The sequence below is a fragment of the Balaenoptera musculus genome, chromosome X (genome assembly GCF_009873245.2).
Source record: "Balaenoptera musculus isolate JJ_BM4_2016_0621 chromosome X, mBalMus1.pri.v3, whole genome shotgun sequence".
NCBI classification, from domain to species: Eukaryota; Metazoa; Chordata; class Mammalia; order Artiodactyla; family Balaenopteridae; genus Balaenoptera; species Balaenoptera musculus.
This window is the reverse complement of record NC_045806.1, coordinates 10,475,174-10,495,415: the sequence shown is the minus strand read 5'-3', so window position 1 is coordinate 10,495,415 and position 20,242 is coordinate 10,475,174. Positions and strand designations below refer to the sequence as shown.

General features: G+C 43.8%; 1 protein-coding gene across 4 annotated transcripts in view; it reads right to left on the bottom strand.

The window, feature by feature from the left end:
• RAB9A (RAB9A, member RAS oncogene family) overlaps window positions 1-20,242 on the bottom strand; it is a 53,716-nt gene that overhangs the window by 12,797 nt on the left and 20,677 nt on the right. The window contains exons 1-2 of one of the 4 annotated variants that reach the window (XM_036839801.1): window positions 8,194-8,359; window positions 6,695-6,839 (exon numbers count right to left, since the gene is read on the bottom strand). The gene's annotated coding sequence lies outside the window, so the exon portion shown is untranslated. Of the gene's footprint in view, window positions 1-6,694; window positions 6,840-7,695; window positions 8,115-8,193; window positions 8,360-13,586; window positions 13,706-20,242 lie in introns of those variants that run through there. The other 3 variants (XM_036839802.1, XM_036839800.1, XM_036839804.1) reach the window with 3 other exon arrangements.

The following is a 20,242-nucleotide window of genomic DNA, read 5'->3' as shown; positions in this document are numbered from 1 at the left end:
ACCCTCTCACTAAACGCAGGTTCTCAACCCCTCTATCCCCCTGAATGTCAGCAAAAGTCACCAGAGACCTGCTAATGGCCCGTCCACTGGCTTCTCCTCCGTCCTCATCTAAATGCCCTAAGGCACATGCAGCCCTAAATGAAGAAGAAAGTGCCTCTCTTAGGACTTCCCTGTGTACACTTCTACAGACACACCCTCATGGTTGCCCAACGTCCTCACCAGAGGCCCACCTGGTAGGCCGTGAATTCTGAGATGTAGAGATTTATCTGAATGTACATGATATAGAATCTCAGAAGGGTACACAAGGCATTTTTTTTTTAAACAAATAAGGTAATGGAGGCCCAACTAGGAAAGGGTCTTGGAGGTATCACAGCCACAGCTGGAGGCCTCAGCGGGACCTTCAAGTCTCAGCCAGGACTCAGCCACCATTACTGCCTCTATTAGGGCTAAACGGCCTGGCAATGACCTTGAAAATGCTTCCCACTTCATTGTTCATAAAACTACTCTGATAATAGTTTCTGCTTTCTCTTCCCCTCACCCCGTTGGCTTTCTGCAACCTAGATGGCTCCCTTTTCTAACGGGCTCTTAAGGAGATGTATCGCAAGGCTGATGACCTTACCTCTTCCCAAACCATGTCTTCCTGGGATATAAAACCCAGTGATTCCTAAACTAAAGCCCACCTCTACCCTCCCACCCCTCGGGCACCAGATAAGAATTCCAACCCCCTTTATAATATATTCATCTGGTACCCTGATGGCAGTTCAAATTCAACATATCTAACACCAAGCCAACTCTTTTCCCCATTTTCAAAATCTCTTTCTTCTTCTGTCTTACCCACTTCATTCACCCACACGAGAAACATGTCCACTTCCCTCCCTACCTACTGCCATTCTCTTGTTTGCTCAAATAACAAACGCTATGACCACAGTAACATCAGCCACCACTGTTCACTGAATGTCTACTAGGTACCTGGCAGAGAGCACCTTGAAGTCACCCGCAAGTTGGACACTACCACCCATGTTTTATAGATCAATAAACCAAGTTCATAAAGATTAAATAAATTCTCCCTGGTCTAATTAAACAGGGCAGGTCAAACATGTGTGACCTTCACTCCCATCAAAAGACAGGAAAGGTCTAAAAAATGTACAAACCCGAAAAGGACAATAAGAGAGAACAACATGTTTTATAGATCAATAAACCAAGTTCATAAAGATTAAATAAATTCTCCCTGGTCTAATTAAACAGGGCAGGTCAAACATGTGTGACCTTCACTCCCATCAAAAGACAGGAAAGGTCTAAAAAATGTACAAACCCGAAAAGGACAATAAGAGAGAACAACTGTAGATGAGAGACAACAACAAAACCGAGAAGATGGAAAGCAAATAGTCCAGCAGTGACAAACTGAAGAGACAGGAATCCTAACTTGGCGAGAAGCAGCTGACGATGAGAAACCAGCCCCAGAGAGCACACAGACCCGAGAGGGCACGAGGCACTTCTCAACACTGACTGAGACAGGCTGGCCGGGCGGAAAGCACAAGGGCAGACCCCATGACACCTCCTCTGCACCCAGGGGCCCCTTTCCCCACCAGCAGACCCACTTCCTAATAAACTGTGTGCAGCAGAAGTTGGGGATGGAACACTCTGGACGATGAGGGAGGGGAGAGCAAGCGACAGTGCACACAGGAAACCGGGCAGGGCAGGGTATGTGACATTTTGGAGGGCACCACAGAGGTCCTGGCCGTCCACAGGATGCCACACAACTGGCGCTCAAGGGAGTTCCGTCCCCACGTTAGCTCACACCACATTCCTTTCGATGACACCATATCTTCGCGAGGCGGGGTTTCCCAGGGCTAGTGTGATAAAATTCAGGTACTGTGCAAATATTAATGTGGAACAGGATACGAGGGTAGGAGCTGTTTGCTCCCAAAGAGCATTGCTGAAATTTTATTTAAGAGTACTGGAACTCATTCTAGAAAATGCTCTGCACTCACCAATATGTGGCCTTCAAGCAGCTCTTCTGTTCTGACTTCCAACTAAACCACATATGTATGTTCAGGTGTGTTCACCTAATCACTGCTCTGATTACACATGCAAGTGTGAAACTGCGCAGACCGGAGAGGTCGCCTAGACACACACTGCACCCCAGGGAGTTCTAACATTTGCGAACCTGTTAAATCATTTGAACACTCCCTATCTGTTAAAGTTCTACAGAGCACGTTCCAGAAACAGGAATCTGTAAGGCGTCTTTCACGCTTCTCTAACCTTGATAACACAACCACTCTCATGAGAACAAACCTTCTGGAAACGACCTTGGCCTCTGTACCCCAAAACCTAATCCAGTTCACAAGAACCTGGAATGAAAACAGTTCACACTGACCCAGTAGCTCAGTTCACTGGCTGCACTGCTCTGCTGTCCTTCACACGTGGATAATGAATGTGGCCACGGGATGAAGGTAGAAAGTTGTTCCATACTGTTTCTCCATCCCCTTCAAACAACAGCAGACATTTGTAAGGCATCAGGCCTCGGACACAAGCGGAGCCTGTGTTCAGACTCCCCGAGATGAAATGAGCCGGTTCAGTGAAGCCAGCGTGAAGCCTCCATGGCCTGCTTCGCTTCTTTCTATATTTCTTCCAGAACACACAGCCCGCTCTCCCGAGCCCACGCTGATCCAGCTATGACCTCGCCTACCTTCACTTAGATCTGATCTTCTCTGTGTTCATGACAAGCAACAGCATCCTAAACCCTGTACTGGCCACGGTCAAAACCTAACAGAAAGTAATGCTGTACTGGCCAGGGTCAAAAACTAACAGAAAGTAATGGAAGAACCCAGAAGGTGGAAACACCCAGAGCTCAACTTCACTACACGTACAACACCAAGATTCACGCTGGGAAATGGAGATTTCTCCTCCCAGTTCTCTCCCGAGCGGGCACGCCCAGGATTTCTGGCAAGCTCTGGCCTCACCTCCCCAACCCAGGCTAGCCGGCCCCCCTCCACCTACACACCTGGGTCCCCGGCCTCCTTCCCTCAGGTACCCTGACCTTTCATCTGCATCACAGCTTTCCAAACTCGCTGAGGCGTTTTGTGAGTTCACCCCCTCAAAAAAAAAAAATCCTTAATAAATGTTCTGCTGATGACCTACTTAGTCACAGGCCCTATTTTCTTATCCTTGGTTTTGACTAACAAATTTATTACCTCTCTCTCTCTCTCTCTCTCTCTCTCTCTCTCTCTCTCTCTCTCTCTTCCATTTGGCTTATTTCCTCCTTCTGCTTGACCAGCAAATTGCCTGAGGCAGAACTACAGGCACAACTCGCTTTATTGCACTTCACAGATATTGTGGGCTTTTATAAACTGAAGGCTTGTGGGAAACCCTGCCTGGAGCAAGTGTATCACCGCCATTTTCCAACAGCATTTGATCACTTCTTGTCTGTGTCACATTTTCATAATTCTTGAAATATTCTAAACTTTTTCATTATTATTATGTTTCCTATGGTGATCTGTGATCACTGATGTCAGTACTGCAAAAAGATTACAACTCACTGAAGACTCAGATGATGGTTAACATCTGTTAGCAATAAAGTATTTTTTAATTAAGGTACAAGCATTGTTTTTTTTAGGCATAATACTACTGCACATTTAATAGACGGGTACAGTATAAATGTAACTTTTGTAAGCACTGGGAAACCAAAAAATTTGTGTGACTCGCTTTATTGCGATGGTCTGGAACCAAATCCAAAATATCTCCGAGGTATGCCTGTACTTGGAAGCCAATTATGTGACGTCTTTACTTGGTATCATGTATTCTCGTAGACATACATTATAAAGTACAACCATCTCATTTTATGAAGAAAGAAATGTGGTGACCTAAGCTGGCCAGAGTAGCAAGCCAACTGCAGATGCAGCAAGACTCCTCCGAGGCCAGTGGATGTTCTTCCTGCACCAATTCCTCTGGATCCTTCCCAGAATAAAACCCCTCCAGTAGTAACAGACCACACATCCCTTTGCTAGACGCCACGCGATAGCAATCATTTTTAGGTGTGTAATTTAGCATCCCCTCTACCCCATAGCAGACAAAAACTGATAAGAGGCAGAGAAATCTATCCATTAGCAGTGAACAACACACTGTCCATCAGCACGAGTCAAAAAGCAAAGCTCCTCACAAAAGATGCCGTGTTGACTGCATGAATAACAGAATAACACTCTCACAGCAATTCCTAAACAGAGCCAAACCCTTTTTTTTTTGGCCGTGCTGCACGGCTTGCGGGATCTCAGTTCCCCAACCAGGGGCTGAACCCGGGCCACAGCAGTGAAAACCCAGAATCCTAACCACTAGGCCACCAGGGAACTCCCAGAGCCAACCCTTCTGGACTCCTCTCACTCCCTCCCAAAGTTCACCTAAGAGTTGTATCTGCCACCAGAATGAAGCACTACATGGACTGAAGGGGCTAGTTTTAGGCATGGTGAAAACAGGCTGGAGATTGCAAGAGAAAAAATGCAAAATTCGATTTAAAAAAAATTTCATCGCTTATTTGTTCTTTTTTTTTTAATAAATTTATTTTTAATTTTTATTTTTGGCTCTGTTGGGTCTTTGTTGCTGTGCATGGGCTTTCTCTAGTTGCGGCGAGCGGGGGCTACTCTTCATTGCAGTGCACGGGCTTCTCACTGCAGTGGCTTCTCTTGTTGCGGAACACGGGCTCTAGGCGCATGGGCTTCAGTAGTTGTGGTGTGTGGGCTCTGTAGTTGTGGCGCACAGGCTTTGTTGCTCCGCGGCATGTGGGATCTTCCCGGGCCAGGGATCGAACCTGTGTCCCCTGCATTGGCAGGCAGATTCTTAACCACTGCGCCACCAGGGAAGCCCCATATTTCTTGATTTCAATGATAAAATGCATGCAGAACTATTATCTACTGAGGCTAATTCAAGGAAGAATTTTATGCTCAACAAGAATGGTTTCCCAATTTGTTTCTTGTAAATATTCACACGTGGTCAACTGACAAAACTATCAAAAACACATCAACCTTATAAATTAGGAGCTTAGGATTAACATACACACACTAATATATATGTAAAATAGATAACCAACAAGGACCTACTGTACTGCACAGGGAACTCTACTCAATATTCTGTAATAACCTATATGGGAAATGAATCTGAAAAAGAATGAATATACGTATATGTATAACTGAATCACTTTGCTGTACACCTGAAACTAACACAACGTTGTAAATCAACTATACTCCAATAAAATTTAAAAGAAAAACACATCAACCTTTCCCCATTTCACCTAAGTCCACCCACAGTAAATGCTATGACACAGGTACCTATGTGCTGGTGTGCAGCTGTTTTTTTTTTATTTTTAACAAATTTATTTATTTATTTATTTATGGCTGCGTTGGGTCTTCGTTGCTGTGCGCGGGCTTCCTCTAGTTGCGGCGAGCGGGGCCTACTCTTTGTTGAGGTGCGGGGGCCTCTCATTGCATTGGCTTCTCTTGTTATGGAGCACGGGCTCTAGGTGCACGGGCTTCAGCAGTTGTGGCACGCGGGCTCAGTAGTTGTGGCGCACGGGCTTCATTGCTCCGCGGCATGTGGGATCTTCCCGGACCAGGGCTCAAACCCGTGTCCCCTGCACTGGCAGGCAGATTCTTAACCAGTGCGTCACCAGGGAAGTCCCAGCTGTTTGGTTTTAAGACACCTGGCCCATGACCTTGGCTGGGCAATAAATTTTGTTCTAGGACAAAGTTAGAACGTGATCTCATGACTGTGATTAGACTGTAAGCTTCGGGGAGGTGGGGACTCCCCACTGCCCTTCATATCACCAGCACCTTTATATCAGCAACCGACGGGCTACTCAGAAAATGTTTGTTGACAAGTGGAATAATACAGAAACCAAATTCCCTAAGTCTACTTCAAGGGCTCTGAGTGACTCTCAAGTTCTGACACTTTTGCCTTCGGAAAAAAAAGGGCGGGGAGGGATTTCCCTGGTGGTCCAGTGGCTAAGACTCCACACTCCTGATGCAGGGGGCCCGGGTTCGATCCCTGGTCAGGGAACTAGATCCCAAGTGCCGCAACTAAGACCCGGCACAGTCAAATAAATAAATATTAAAAAAAAGGGCGGGGGGAGATTCTGTTATCAGAAATTTTTTGGTCAATCTTTCAAAAGAATGAATATGTCCCTTAGCCAAGGGAAATCTCTTCAAGTTCTCAAATCCTCCCCACCCGCTGCTCTTTCTTAAAATGAGGAGGAGGTACCCTAAATAGGAACCAACATCACATCTGAAGAACTACAGAAGCGCTGGCTGTGAGCTCTGGAGTTACACAGACTGAGGTCAAGCAGGGCTTCTCAACCTGGGCGCGAGTGACATTCTGGGCCAGACAACTGTCCGTCGTGGGGAGCGGTCCCGTGTACTGTAGGATGTTGAGCGGCATCCCTGGTCTCCACCCAGTAGATGCCTGCAGCACTCCCTCTCACGTGTGAACCAAAAATGCCTGCAGACACTGTCAAATACCCCCCGCCCCCCGCTGAGAACCACCGCTCCAAACTCACACAGGCCTGCTGTGAATCCCGGCTCTGCCCCCTCACCACCCGTGCCCGTGGGAATCAGACCTACCCCTCCTACGCCCCAGCAAATTCTTCATCTTTAAAATGGACCTAATACCACAGAAATGCTGTGAGAAATAAAGGAAATGAGGTACTTACAGGATTTACATGCACAGCACACCCAGTGCTGGAGTGGCGGCCCAAGAAATGGTAAGAAATGAGGGTAGGCTAAGAGTTCGTCTCTAGAACCAAAGGAACTTATGTGCAGGCCTCCAGGGTACCACAGTCTAGATGGAAGAAGTGGCTGAGGAAGAAAGAAATGAAAATAGGAGAGGCTGGGCAAGAGGGAAGAGCACTGACGTATTTCCTTAGCCTCCAAGAACCCGGCCTGCAGTCAAGGCCAACAACGTTCTACTTAGTTTTCCTCCGTCTATTCTAACCTCACAAACGATAAACCAAAAATATCCCCCACTCACAAAACTCTCCAAAGTAAATAAGTCAGCAAGCCAGAAACTTTTTAGTACAAACGAGGAATTTACAATGTCCACACAACAATACTGAAAGCCCCAGACGGCCACAACAGATGCAGAGAGTAGGAGACAAGCAGTGAAGACAACTTCAACCTAAGCTTCTAAAAGAGAAATACAGAACAGTTTTCTTAAAAGTCCCTGGCTGAAGAACACCGAGCTTCCGGCATCTCTTCAGTTTTGTTCCACCCAGCGGTTTTGAGATTACGGGCAATTTAGGGATTTTCCACTACAATGATGCCAGAGAAAGACAAACCCGGAAGAAAAATTTTTTTAATTGATTTTTTTTAAAGGGAACCAAAATCTATTGATTTTTATCAGGCCTCCGAAATCCTACAAAAAGCGCGTGGTCACGTGACAGTTTGGAAACTAGCAGAAAAGTCATTCCTCAAAAGAACCCCGGTCACGGGATGTGTCATCATTTGAAAAGAAAAAACCACCACCCAAAAACCAACTGATACCTCCACAACTACTTGGTCAGCACTTAAAATTTTCATCTTGCCTCCCTACATACTAAGCTGGAAGAAAGAGAGGAACACGATTCCGAAACCCTAGCGAGAGTCTGAATCCGATAACACCCCACACGTCCCAACTGGTCTCCCGAGTGGCCCCAACACCTTAGCAAATATCCACCTGGGAAGCAGGTCAGAGGTCGCCAATATCAAATCGTGCGCGCCTCTGCTTTCTCTCCATGAGTCATGCGGGAGTGCGCTGGGTTGGCGCGCCTGCGTGGGTTTCTCCGTGTGACCCTGTGTGTCTCCCCGGGGGTTGGTGTGGATGTGTCCCTCTCCCTGGGTGTTTGGGTATGTGTCACCAGGTATCGATGGATCTCCTTCCCCGTGTGTGTGTCTCCAGGATGTCTGGGCGTCTCTGTCTTCGGGCGTGTGTCTCTCTCCCCGGGTGCGCGACCCCATCTTTCCACCTGCGTCAGTCAGCAGGAGGCAGGGGGCAACAAGCCGCCCCGCCACCCCGGGGCGGGACAGTGACCCGCACGGGCCACGCGCGCCTCCCGCCCCAGCTGCCCGAGGCCCAGGCCGCACACGCGGCCCGCGCGCTCCTCTCAGACCCTAACGCCCGCGCAGCCCGCCTAGGCCCCCGCCCGGCCCCGAGGGGAGTCGGCGCCCCGCTCACCTCGCGGCCACACGGAGGAAGCCCGGGAGCTCCGGGCCGGCCCGTCCGGGTGCAGTGAGGAAAGAGAGAGGGTCGAGGACCCGGCGGGCAGCAGACGTCCGCGGCACTGCCCGGGTCCGACTACAGCTGCTCCCGTCCAGCACCGAGGGAACAACATGGCGACGGGGCGGGGCCCGGGAAAAGAGGGCGGGGCCTGGCCGGCGGGAGCCCTGAGAAGGCGGGGCGGGGCCTGGTCGGGGGGCTCGGGGGAGGCGGGGCCTCGAGGTCGCCGTCGCCCAGCCCTCACCCACTCCGTGCCTGTCAGTTCTAGCTAAATCCCGGGTTTTCTTCCGGTCGGCTATTCCTCTGGTCCTACGGCTGCGTTTCCGCGAGAGAGAGCACGAAATAATAGTTATCTTTAAAGGTTGACGTAAAGTGGAAATAAACAGATCGCAAAAGCACAATCACAGGATGCTGTGATTACGTTGAGAAATGAATATGCAAGTAGACAAACGAGTAGATGAAAAATGAGAACAGCTGTGATACTGTGAAATAACAGGATTTTTGATTAAATTTTTTAAATTTCCTTGCGCTTGTTAAAAATCGTACTGCCTCTGTCCTCTCTAAATAAAAAGCAGTAGTGGGAAACGGGGGTACTGAGGAAACTTCTTAATTCCTCACTTTAAATATGGAGTTCAGCGCACGGGTCTTCCGATACAGGCTCCTGGAGACCAAAGAGGGATTTTTAGTCCCTCTAAATATATTTTGCAGGGCAGATTTAGTTTGTTTTCCAAGAGAAGGATCTCACTTTTATTATTTCCTGGGCCCACAATCATTAACCTCTGGCTCTTTAGGGAGTCATTTTCAGGTAATGAATCTAATTTAAGACTTTTCATTCAGTACTAGAACGGTTCTATTTGAGAGAGTCTGTCACAAGTATCAATATAAAAGACAATTTTAGAATACTTGTGAAAGTGGGACATGTAATAAAGACTGAGTTCTAGTTTGAGCTTAAATGAATTTTTCTTTTATAGAAAAAAAAATCTTAGGGACTTCCCTGGTGGTCCAGTGGGTAAGACTGGGCTCTCCCAATGCAGGGGGCCCGGGTTCCATCCCTGGTGGGGGAACTAGATCGCACATGCATGCCGCAGCTAAGAAGTCCGCATGCTGCAACTAAGAAGCCCACGTGCTGCAACTAAGACCTGGTGCAGCCAAAATAAATAAATTAATTAAAGTAAAAAAAAATCTTATCCATACAGGTTATTTCCCCAAGGAAATATGAGTAAAGGCTTATAAAATACAAATCTATTGACAATAGGGAGGAGGAAGAGATATTCATTATCTTATTTTAAAACATAATTAAAACTACACAACAAAACAAACATATAAGAACATTAAGAGTTAATTTTCCAAAAGAAAATAAAAATACGTAGTGTCAGATACATTGGACTAAATTGCAACAAGCATTCCATAGGGTCACTAAGGAAATGGTACCTGAAAATCATGTGTCATAATCATAGACAAGGAGTGACGGGGTAAGGGTTTATCTCTGTAACCGCTAATACCAACCAGCTATTAACAGGTGCACTTACGAAATTACTGTATCTTGCCTTGAGAAATCTAAGAGTTTTCGAAAAAGGGCCCTAAGAAGGTCCTACAAGTGATTCTTAGGCTGTTCCAAAATGTGAGTGAGGCATATAAACATATCTGAGTGTAGCCATAGTCAGCACCTGAAGAAAGAATTGCAGAAAGCTCCTTCTTCTGAAATAACTCTTATTTGGACACTAGCCAGCTGACTCTTAAGAATACTTGTATATTTCGGTCTCTTCCACCATCCACTTTTTCTTTTTTTTTAGTTTACTTATTTTATTTATTTTTGGCTGCATTGGGTCTTCATTGCTGTGCGCGAGCTTTCTCTAATTGCGGCGAGCGGGGGCTACTCTTTGTTGCGGTGCGTGGGCTTCTCATTGCGGTGGCTTCTCCTGTTGTGGAGCACGGGCTCTAGGCACACGGGCTTCAGTAGCTGTGGCTCGCGGGCTCTAGGGCGCAGGCTCAGTAGTTGTGGCGCACGGGCTTAGTTGCTCCACGGCATGTGGGATCTTCCCAGACCAGGGATCGAACTCACGTCCCCTGCATTGGCAGGCGGATTCTTAACCACTGCACCACCAGGGAAGTCCCCACCATCCACTTCTTTACCTAATCGATTTGACAGTGCAAGAGTAGGGTGGGTGGAAAGATTTTTCCCTGAAGGGCAAGTTTGGGGCATTTCTGCTGTTGGATATGTGTGGCTGGCAAGCTGACACAAGTTAGACAGATGGTCTCTATCGCTCTTGCTCCATGAACTTGTTTACTGACGAAAAACATTGAAGAACTGACCTATTTTGGCTCCCTTCATCTAATTAGGGTTTTTGCCTTTATATTCTGTAAACATCTAGCGCATCACTCAAGGAGGAAAAAGAGATCAAGGTTGCTGGGCATTAATGATTCCTTTCCTTAAATAACACCTACTTATTACTATGAGCACTGGGAGTTAATACTCCATTTCAAGCTGGAGTCTGAAAGAAATCACGTCTGGTATCTCTGATGAAAAGCTACAAGTAAGTGGGCCCCAGATTCAGGTATCATAAATATTGATTATAATTAAACTGACTGTGGACTTCTTAAACTCCACGCTTCCACTGCAGGGGGTGCGGGTTTGATCCCTGGTCCCCTGGTCGGGGAACTGAGATCCCACATGGCCCGTGGCGCGGCCAGAAAAAAAGAAAGAAAATTAAATTGATTATACTTTTCACATACAGGGAAAAAACACAGAACTCAATGGTCGGCAATTTCACCATTAAATGACATATCTAAATAATCAGAAACGTGGACTCTCAGGCATTGAGACTACAGCGGGTAGACAAGACACTGGAGGAATTCAGGGGTGTCCGCAGGCACCCTCCCGCATTTTTGCTTCTATCCACCAGCTGTGTTTATATCATATGACCTTACGTTGCTGAATAAATTGGATTCAGTCCCTTTCCTAAGAGAGCTCAGAAGAGTGGAGGAGACATTCAATAAGCAACTACATAAATGTGCAGTTATAAATTGGATTAAGGGCCTTGAAGGAAATAAACAAGGTGCAGCTGGTGGGAATACAGGGTGATGGGAGCAGAGAAGGCATGAGCAAGGAGGTAACTCATGATGAGCAAGTGGCAGTGGGCAGGGCTGGTGCAGGTTGAGGGCACAGCAGTTCACCAAGAACCTAGCATGTAGCTGCACTCAAATTCTAAATACAGATGCAAACTATTACAAAATCTTCATCACTGATGGAGAAACTGAAATTATAATGGTTTCTCTAGCCATAACTAAATCTAATGTGCTCCCTTAAAAATAATAAGTACATGCGGAACAGTGCTGCTCTCTCTTTACCACACTCTAAACATAGCTTAACCTGGGTAATTACAGAGGGCAGAATGAAGCAGGCATTAACCTTCAGGAATGAAGTGGGGAATTTGATCCCTTACCTGATTTCCTGATGAATGTGAGTCATAAACTGAACTTCACCTTCAAAGGCAGTAGGAGGAAAATCCCAGGCACACCACGGTTACAATATGTAAATAGTATGTTTGTGTGTGTTTGTATGGGTGTTTGTGCACATGAGTGTTTATTTAAAAAAAAATAAAAGAATGGAAAGGAAGTAGGAAAATCAAAACAGCTGAATTGTTAGGGGAGTAGAAATCTGGGTAATTTTTATTGAAATTTTGAATCCCATGTTACAATATGCTTTTGAGCAATAAGTGGAAATATTTTAATGAAGCAATTTTAAGCAACCTTTAGAAATACTTTCTATGACATCCAAATGTAATCTTTGCCTTAGGCTACAATGGTAAGGGCCAGACAAAAATCCAGTTATCTTAGCAACTCGTTCCTTCAGACAGAAGCCCTTCCAAATCCACAGACACATATAAAAGTTTGAGCCGCTCCTAGAACTCAGGACAGTAAAGCAGAACTGTGCTCTTCCCACCTCCCCACTCCCATACGTCTGAGTACCCAATGCCCATCAACAGCTTTCTTGACCTTTTCAGTGTAAAAGCTGAGACCACTATTGTGCTCACATAAGCAACTTCTTTCCTCTCACCTCCTCCTGTCAGTGCCACCCACATAGGCATAAATAATCCATGCCGGTTCAGGCTGCTGGCCACAGCTGTAGCTAGGCTCAGCCTAAACTCAATCCCTGATTGGATTAAAGTGATAAATCCCTCACACTACCTGCCTAATGAAGGACCGGGGGAACTCTCAATGGTGAAAGATATTATCTAGAGCATTTATGTTTCATTTATACACAATGCACAGCATGCAACAAAAAAATATTAGACATGCCAAGAAGCAGCAAAAAGTGACTCATAGTCAAGAGAAAACAAAACAATAGAATTGAATATGTTATGACAATTTAAATGTATCTCAGGAATGCAAGGGTGGTTTAAAATTAACAGTTTGAAAGAGGGAAAAAACATACAATCAAATCAACAGACGAAGGAAAAAATGCATTCAATAAAATTCAACAACCATTCGTGATAATCTCAGCAAACCAGGAATAAAAGGGAAGTTTCTTAACCTCATAAAGAATATCTACTGAAAACCTATACCAAACATCATTCATTCTTAATAGTTAAAATCTGTAAGTATGCCCTTTAAAGCAGGGAAAAGATAAGTATGTCTCTTCAACATTGCACTGGAGGTCTTAGCACACAGAAATAAAAGAACAAGTATCATGATTGCAAAGGGAGAAACAAAACTGTGTTAAACACAGATGATATGCTTAGAAAATGCAAAGGACTCTATAGAAAACTTATCATTCAAAGAGTTTAACAAGTTGTCTTGCTGTAGACTGAAAGTGTGTATCCCCCCCAAAACTCATATGTTAAAATCCTAACCACCAATGTGATACTCTGGCCAATCAGATACTCTCTTTGAAGATCTGAGTCTTGGGAAAGCAACACGAAGATGCTGGAACAGCTCAGAGTTCATTCTGGCATGGGTAGTGGTGGCCCCTGGTACCCAGTGACCACAGATAATGGCAGTGGTGATGATGCCAGTGGCAGGACCTAGTACCCAGCAGTGACAGCATCTCAATTAAGCCATTCATGATCTGGATTCTTGTTTTCCTGCCCACTGTCCAAACTCAAGCTCCAGCCTTGCCTCTAAGAGCTAGCCAGCATCTCCCCAAGAAACTCCTTTTCTAAGTTACAAGGAGTGGATGTCTTTATTTGCGACTATTGGGTTGGCCAAAAAGTTCGTTCGGGTTTTCCGTACGCTGTAAACACTCTCTTAACACTTTTGGATCAGCCAGCTTAGGCTAAGCCATGCAGTGGTAGAAAAAATGACCCCTCCTCAAATCTCCGTGGCTTACAAAAACAAGATTTAGTCCTTACCTTAATGTCCATTATGGGTCAGCTGTGGTTCCGTTCCATGTCATCACCCCTCTGGACCCAAACTGATGAACCTGAGCTAGCGGAGCAGCCTCTGTCTGATATACTGCAGGTCTCACTGGCTGAAAGAAGAGAGATCAAAGTAATACCCCTGCTGGCTCCCAAAGCTTCCACGCAGAAGCGATGTTCATCATTTCCACCCATGTCATTGGCTAAAAAGCATGTCACACACTGGGGTGTACAATCCTTCCAAAGGGAGGGGCACTGCAAGTCACATGGCAAATCTGATCTGAGGGGTGTGGTGTTCTAGAACTGGCCCACTGGGAGGGTCACCAAATATTTGAACAGTAACACAATATAACACAGCTCTTACAACTCAGGGCTTTGTTTTATTAATTTGGTAAGTTTCAAATTGCATAACATCAATGAAATAAATTTATTTTGAATAAGTTCCTTTTCTGGAGATTGGGTTTGAAACATGAACAATAGTTAACATTTGATCTAGTTTATTAAAGTTGGATGCGGGCTTCCAAAGTGTGGGGTGGAATATGCAGAAAAGAAACACATATGAACACAAGTTGAAATTCCGCTCTAAGTAAAAACCTATTTTACAAAGTTTCATTAAGCATCTACCATGCCCAGAGTTAGCCTCTGGGCTTTGAGGGATATAAATACAACTAAGAACTTGATGGACAATTCAAGGGGAAAAAACATGTCCACAAATAATATAAGGCAATGATAAAATAAAGATAGAATAGAGAAAAATTCATAGGATTAGCTAAGTGTGAAATCCCCCAGCCTAGAGATATAATGTAATTGTGTGAGGAAGGGACTACTTTACAACAAGGGACACAATTCAAATGCACAGTAATTTTATACCACAGGGTATGTGTGTTTAGATGGAGACGTGCAGGGGAGGAGAGACTGATCCAATATGTTGCTAAGAATTCCTAGCTTTAGTCCTTACAACGGTTATAGTGATGACATTTGATTGAACTCATCTTTGTCAACTAAACTAAGAAACTAGGGGAAAATATCCAAATTTCCGTTTTCTTAAAGAAAAAGAATTTTATGACCTTTACCTTATAAATAAGAGGGGTTTTTTTTTTTGCTTTCAGAATGTCAAGTTTGGGCCGCTTAAAGGAGCTTCAGAGACAGGCACGAACCGCAGCTATCAGCGCGGACCCCAGAAACGGGCATGGGACGCTAAGGCTGCTACTGCTGCCACCAAGAAACCTGTGTGCGAGCACAGGTCACTCTCCACACCGCCCCTCCTGGGAGCCTGTGCAGCCCGCCACTGCCGGGGTCCCCTGATCCAGGGACAACTTCCCTGGGAGAACGCACAGCGCGCCTCAGGCTGGTGCAACGTCACAACGCCTCTGACGCCGCAGGCTCGCCCCGCCTCCTCCGTACCCCTCCCTCCCCCCGGCCTGAGTGAGCCAGAGCCCCCGAAGCAGCTGCTCCTTTAACCCCGTCCTGTCTGAGCGAAGAACAGACGGCCTCAGGCGACCTACAGGCAGAGGCGGGGCCACATCCAAAGCTGAACCCCGGGAGCTGTGTGAACAAAGAAGAGAAAGGGAAATCTCTCCCAGCAGCCTCAGGAGCAGCGGATTAAAGCTCCACAATCAACGTGATGTACCTGCATCTGTGGAATACCTGAATAGACAACGAATCATCCCAAACTGAGGAGGTGGACTTTGGGAGCAACGATATATATATTTTTTCCCCTTTTTCTCTCTTTGTGAGTGTGTATGTGTATGCTTCTGTGTGTGATTTTGTCTGTATAGCTTTGCTTTTACCATTTGTCCTAGGGTTCTGTCTGTCCGGTTTTTCTTTGTTTTTTTTTAGTATAGTTTTTAGTGCTTGTTATCATTGGTGGATTTGTTTCTTGGTTTGGTTGCTCTCTCTTTCTTTTTTTTTTATTACTTAAAAAATTCTTTTAATAATTACTTTTTATTTTAATAACTTTATTTTATCTTCTTCTTTCTTTCTTTTTTTCCTCCCGTTTATTCTGAGCCGTGTGGAGGACAGGCTCTTGGTGCTCCAGCCAGGCATCAGGGCTGTGCCTCAGAGGTGGGAGAGCCAAGTTCAGGACACTGGTCCACAAGAGACCTCCCAGCTCCACGTAATACCAAACAGCAAAAATCTCCCAGAGATCTCCATCTCAACATCAAGACCCAGCTCCACTCAATGACCAGCAAGCTACAGTGCTGGACACCCTATGCCAAACAACTGGCAAGACAGGAACACAACCCCACCCATTAGCACAGAGGCTGCCTAAAATCATAATAAGGCCACAGACACCCCAAAACACACCACCAGACGTGGACCTGCCCACCAGAAAGACAAGATCCAGCCTCATCCACCAGAACTCAGGCACTAGTTCCCTCCACCAGGAAGCCTACACAACCCACTTAACCAACCTTAGCCACTGGGGGCAGACACTAGAAACAAGGGAAACTACGAACCTGCAGCCTGTGAAAAGGAGACCCCAAACACAGTAAATTAAGCAAAATGAGAAGACAGAGAAACACACAGCAGATGAAGGAGCAAGGTAAAAACCCACCAGACCTAACAAATGAAGAGGAAACAGGCAGTCTACCTGAAAAAGAATTCCGAATAATGATAGTAAAGATGATCCAAAATCTTGGAAATAGACTGGAGAAAATAAAAGAAACGTTTAACAAGGACCTAGAAGAACTAAAGAGCAAACAAACAGTGATGAACAACACAATAGATGAAATTAAAAATTCTCTAGAAGGGATCAATAGCAGAATAACTGAGGCAGAAGAACGGATAAGTGACCTGGAAGATAAAAGAGTGGAAATAACTACTGCAGAGCAGAATAAAGAAAAAGGAATGAAAAGAACTGAGGACAGTCTCAGAGACCTGTGGGACAACATTAAACACACCAACATTCGAATTATAGGGGTCCCAGAAGAAGAAGAGAAAAAGAAAGGGACTGAGAAAATATTTGAAGAGATTATAGTTGAAAACTTCCCTAATATGGGAAAGGAAATAGTTAATCAAGTCCAGGAAGCACAGAGAGTCTCAAACAGGATAAATCCAAGGAGAAACACACCAAGACACATATTAATCAAACTATCAAAAATTAAATACAAAGAACAAATATTAAAAGCAGCAAGGGAAAAACAACAAATAACACATAAGGGAATCCCCATAAGGTTAACAGCTGATCTTTCAGCAGAAACTCTGCAAGCCAGAAGGGAGTGGCAGGACATATTTAAAGTGATGAAGGGGAAAAACCTACAACCAAGATTACTGTACCCAGCAAGGATCTCATTCAGATTTGATGGAGAAATTAAAATCTTTACAGACAAGCAAAAGCTAAGAGAATTCAGCACCACCAAACCAGCGATACAACAAATGCTAAAGGAACTTCTCTAAGTGGGAAACACAAGAGAAGAAAAGGACCTACAAAAACAAACACAAAACAATTAAGAAAATGGTAATAGGAACATACATATCAATAATTACCTTAAATATAAATGGATTAAATGCTCCAACCAAAAGACATAGACTGGCTGAATGGATACAAAAACAAGACCCGTATATATGCTGTCTACAAGAGACCCACTTCAGACGTAGGGACACATACAGACTGAAAGTGAGGGGATGGAAAAAGATATTCCATGCAAATGGAAATCAAAAGAAAGCTGGAGTAGCAATTCTCATATCAGACAAAATAGACTTTAAAACAAAGACTATTACAAGAGACAAAGAAGGACACTACATAATGATCAAGGGATCAATCCAAGAAGAAGATATAACAATTGTAAATATTTATGCACCCAACATAGGAGCACCTCAATACATAAGGCAAACGCTAACAGTCACAAAAGGGGAAATCGACAGTAACACAATCATAGTAGGGGACTTTGACACCCCACTTTCACCAATGGACAGATCATCCAAAATGAAAATAAATAAGGAAACACAAGCTATAAATGATACATTAAACAAGATGGATTTAATTGATATTTATAGGACATTCCATCCAAAAACAACAGAATACACTTTCTTCTCAAGTGCTCATGGAACATTCTCCAGGACAGATCATATCTTGGGCCACAAGTCAAGCTTTGGTAAATTTAAGAAAACTGAAATCGTATCAGGTATCTTTTCCGACCACAACGCTATGAGACTAGATATCAATTACAGGAAAAAATCTGTAAAAAATACAAACACATGGAGGCTAAACAATACACTACTTAATAACCAAGAGATCACTGAAGAAATCAAAGAGGAAATCAAAAAATACCTAGAAACAAATGACAACGAAAACACGACAACCCAAAACCTATGGGATGCAGCAAAAGCAGTTCTAAGAGGGAAGTTAATGGCAATACAATCCTACCTTAAGAAACAAGAAACATCTCAAATAAACAACCTAACCTTACACCTAAAGCAATCAGAGAAAGAAGAACAAAAAACCCCCAAAGTTAGAAGAAAGAAAGAAATCATAAATATCAGATCAGAAATAAATGAAAAAGAAATGAAGGAAACAATAGCAAAGATCAATAAAACTAAAAGCTGGTTCTTTGAGAAGATAAACAAAATTTATAAACCATTAGCCAGACTCACCAAGGAAAAAAGGGAGAAGACTCAACTCCGTAGAATTAGAAATGAAAAAGGAGAAGTAACAACTGACACTGCAGAAACCAAGGATCATGAGAGATTACTACAAGCAACTCTATGCCAACAAAATGGACAACTTGGAAGAAATGGACAAATTCTTAGAAATGCACAACCTTCGGAGACTAAACCAGGAAGAAATAGAAAATATGAACAGACCAATCACAAACACTGAAATTGAAACTGTGATTAAAAATCTTCCAACAAACAAAAGCCCGGGACCAGATGGCTTCATAGGCGAATTCTATCAAACATTTAGAGAAGCGCTAACACCTATCCTTCTCAAACTCTTCCAAAATATAGCAGAGGGAGGAACACTCCCAAACTCATTCTACGAGGCCACCATCACCCTGATACCAAAACCAGACAAAGATGTCACAGAAAAAGAAAATTACAGGCCAATATCCCTGATGAGCGTAGATGCGAAAATCCTCAACAAAATACTAGCAAACAGAATCCAACAGCACATTAAAAGGATCATACACCATGATCAAGTGGGGTTTATTCCAGGAATGCAAGGATTCTTCAATATACACAAATCAATCAATGTGATACACCATATTAACAAACTGAAGGAGAAAAACCAATTCAACACCCATTTATGATAGAAACCCTCCAGAAAGTAGGCACAGAGGGAACTTTCCTCAACATAATAAAGGCCATATATGACAAACCCACAGCCAACGTCATCCTCAATGGTGAAAAACTGAAACCATTTCCACTAAGATCAGGAACAAGACAAGGTTGCCCACTCTCACCACTATTATTCAACATAGTTTGGGAAGTTCTAGCCACAGCAATCAGAGAAGAAAAAGAAATAAAAGGAATCCAAATCGGAAAAGAAGAAGTAAAGTGTCACTGTTTGCAGATGACATGATACTATATATAGAGAATCCTAGAGATGCTACCAGAAAACTACTAGAGCTAATCAATGAATTTGGTAAGGTAGCAGGATACAAAATTCATGCACAGAAATCTCTTGCATTCCTATACACTAATGATGAAAAATCTGAAAGTGAAATTAAGAAAACACTCCCATTTACCACTGCAACAAAAAGAATAAAATATCTAGGAATAAACCTACCTAAGGAGACAAAAGACCTGTATGCAGAAAATCATAAGACACTGATGAAAGAAATTAAAGATGATACAAACAGATGGAGAGATAGACCATGTTCTTGGATTGGAAGAATCAACATTGTGAAAATGACTATACTACCCAAAGCAATCTACAGATTCAGTGCAATCCCTATCAAACTACCACTGGCATTTTTCACAGAACTAGAACAAAAAATTTCACAATTTTTATGGAAACACAAAAGACCCCGAATAGCCAAAGCAATCTTGAGAAAGAAAAATGGAGCTGGAGGAATCAGGCTCCCTCACTTCAGACTATACTACAAAGCTACAGTAATCAAGACAGTATGGTACCGGCACAAAAACAGAAATATAGATCAATGGTACAGGATAGAAAGCTCAGAGATAAACCCACACACATATGGTCACCTTATCTTTGATAAAGGAGGCAAGCATATACAGTGGAGAAAAGACAGCCTCTTCAATAAGTGGTGCTGGGAAAACTGGACAGCTACATGTAAAAGAATGAAATTAGAACACTCCCTAACGCCATACACAAAAATAAACTCAAAATGGATTAAAGACCTAAATGTAAGGCCAGACACTATCAAACTCTTAGAGGAAAGCATAGGCAGAACACTCTATGACATAAATCACAGCAAGATCCTTTTTGACCCAGCTCCTAGAGAAATGGAAATAAAAACACAAATAAACAAATGGGACCTAATGAAACTTAAAAGCTTTTGCACAGCAAAGGAAACCATAAACAAGACGAAAAGACAACCCTCAGAATGGGAGAAAATATTTGCAAATGAAGCAACGGACAAAGGATTACTCTCCAAAATTTACAAGCAGCTCATGAAGCTCAATATCAAAAAAACAAACAGCCCAATCCAAAAATGGGCAGAAGACCTAAATAGACATTT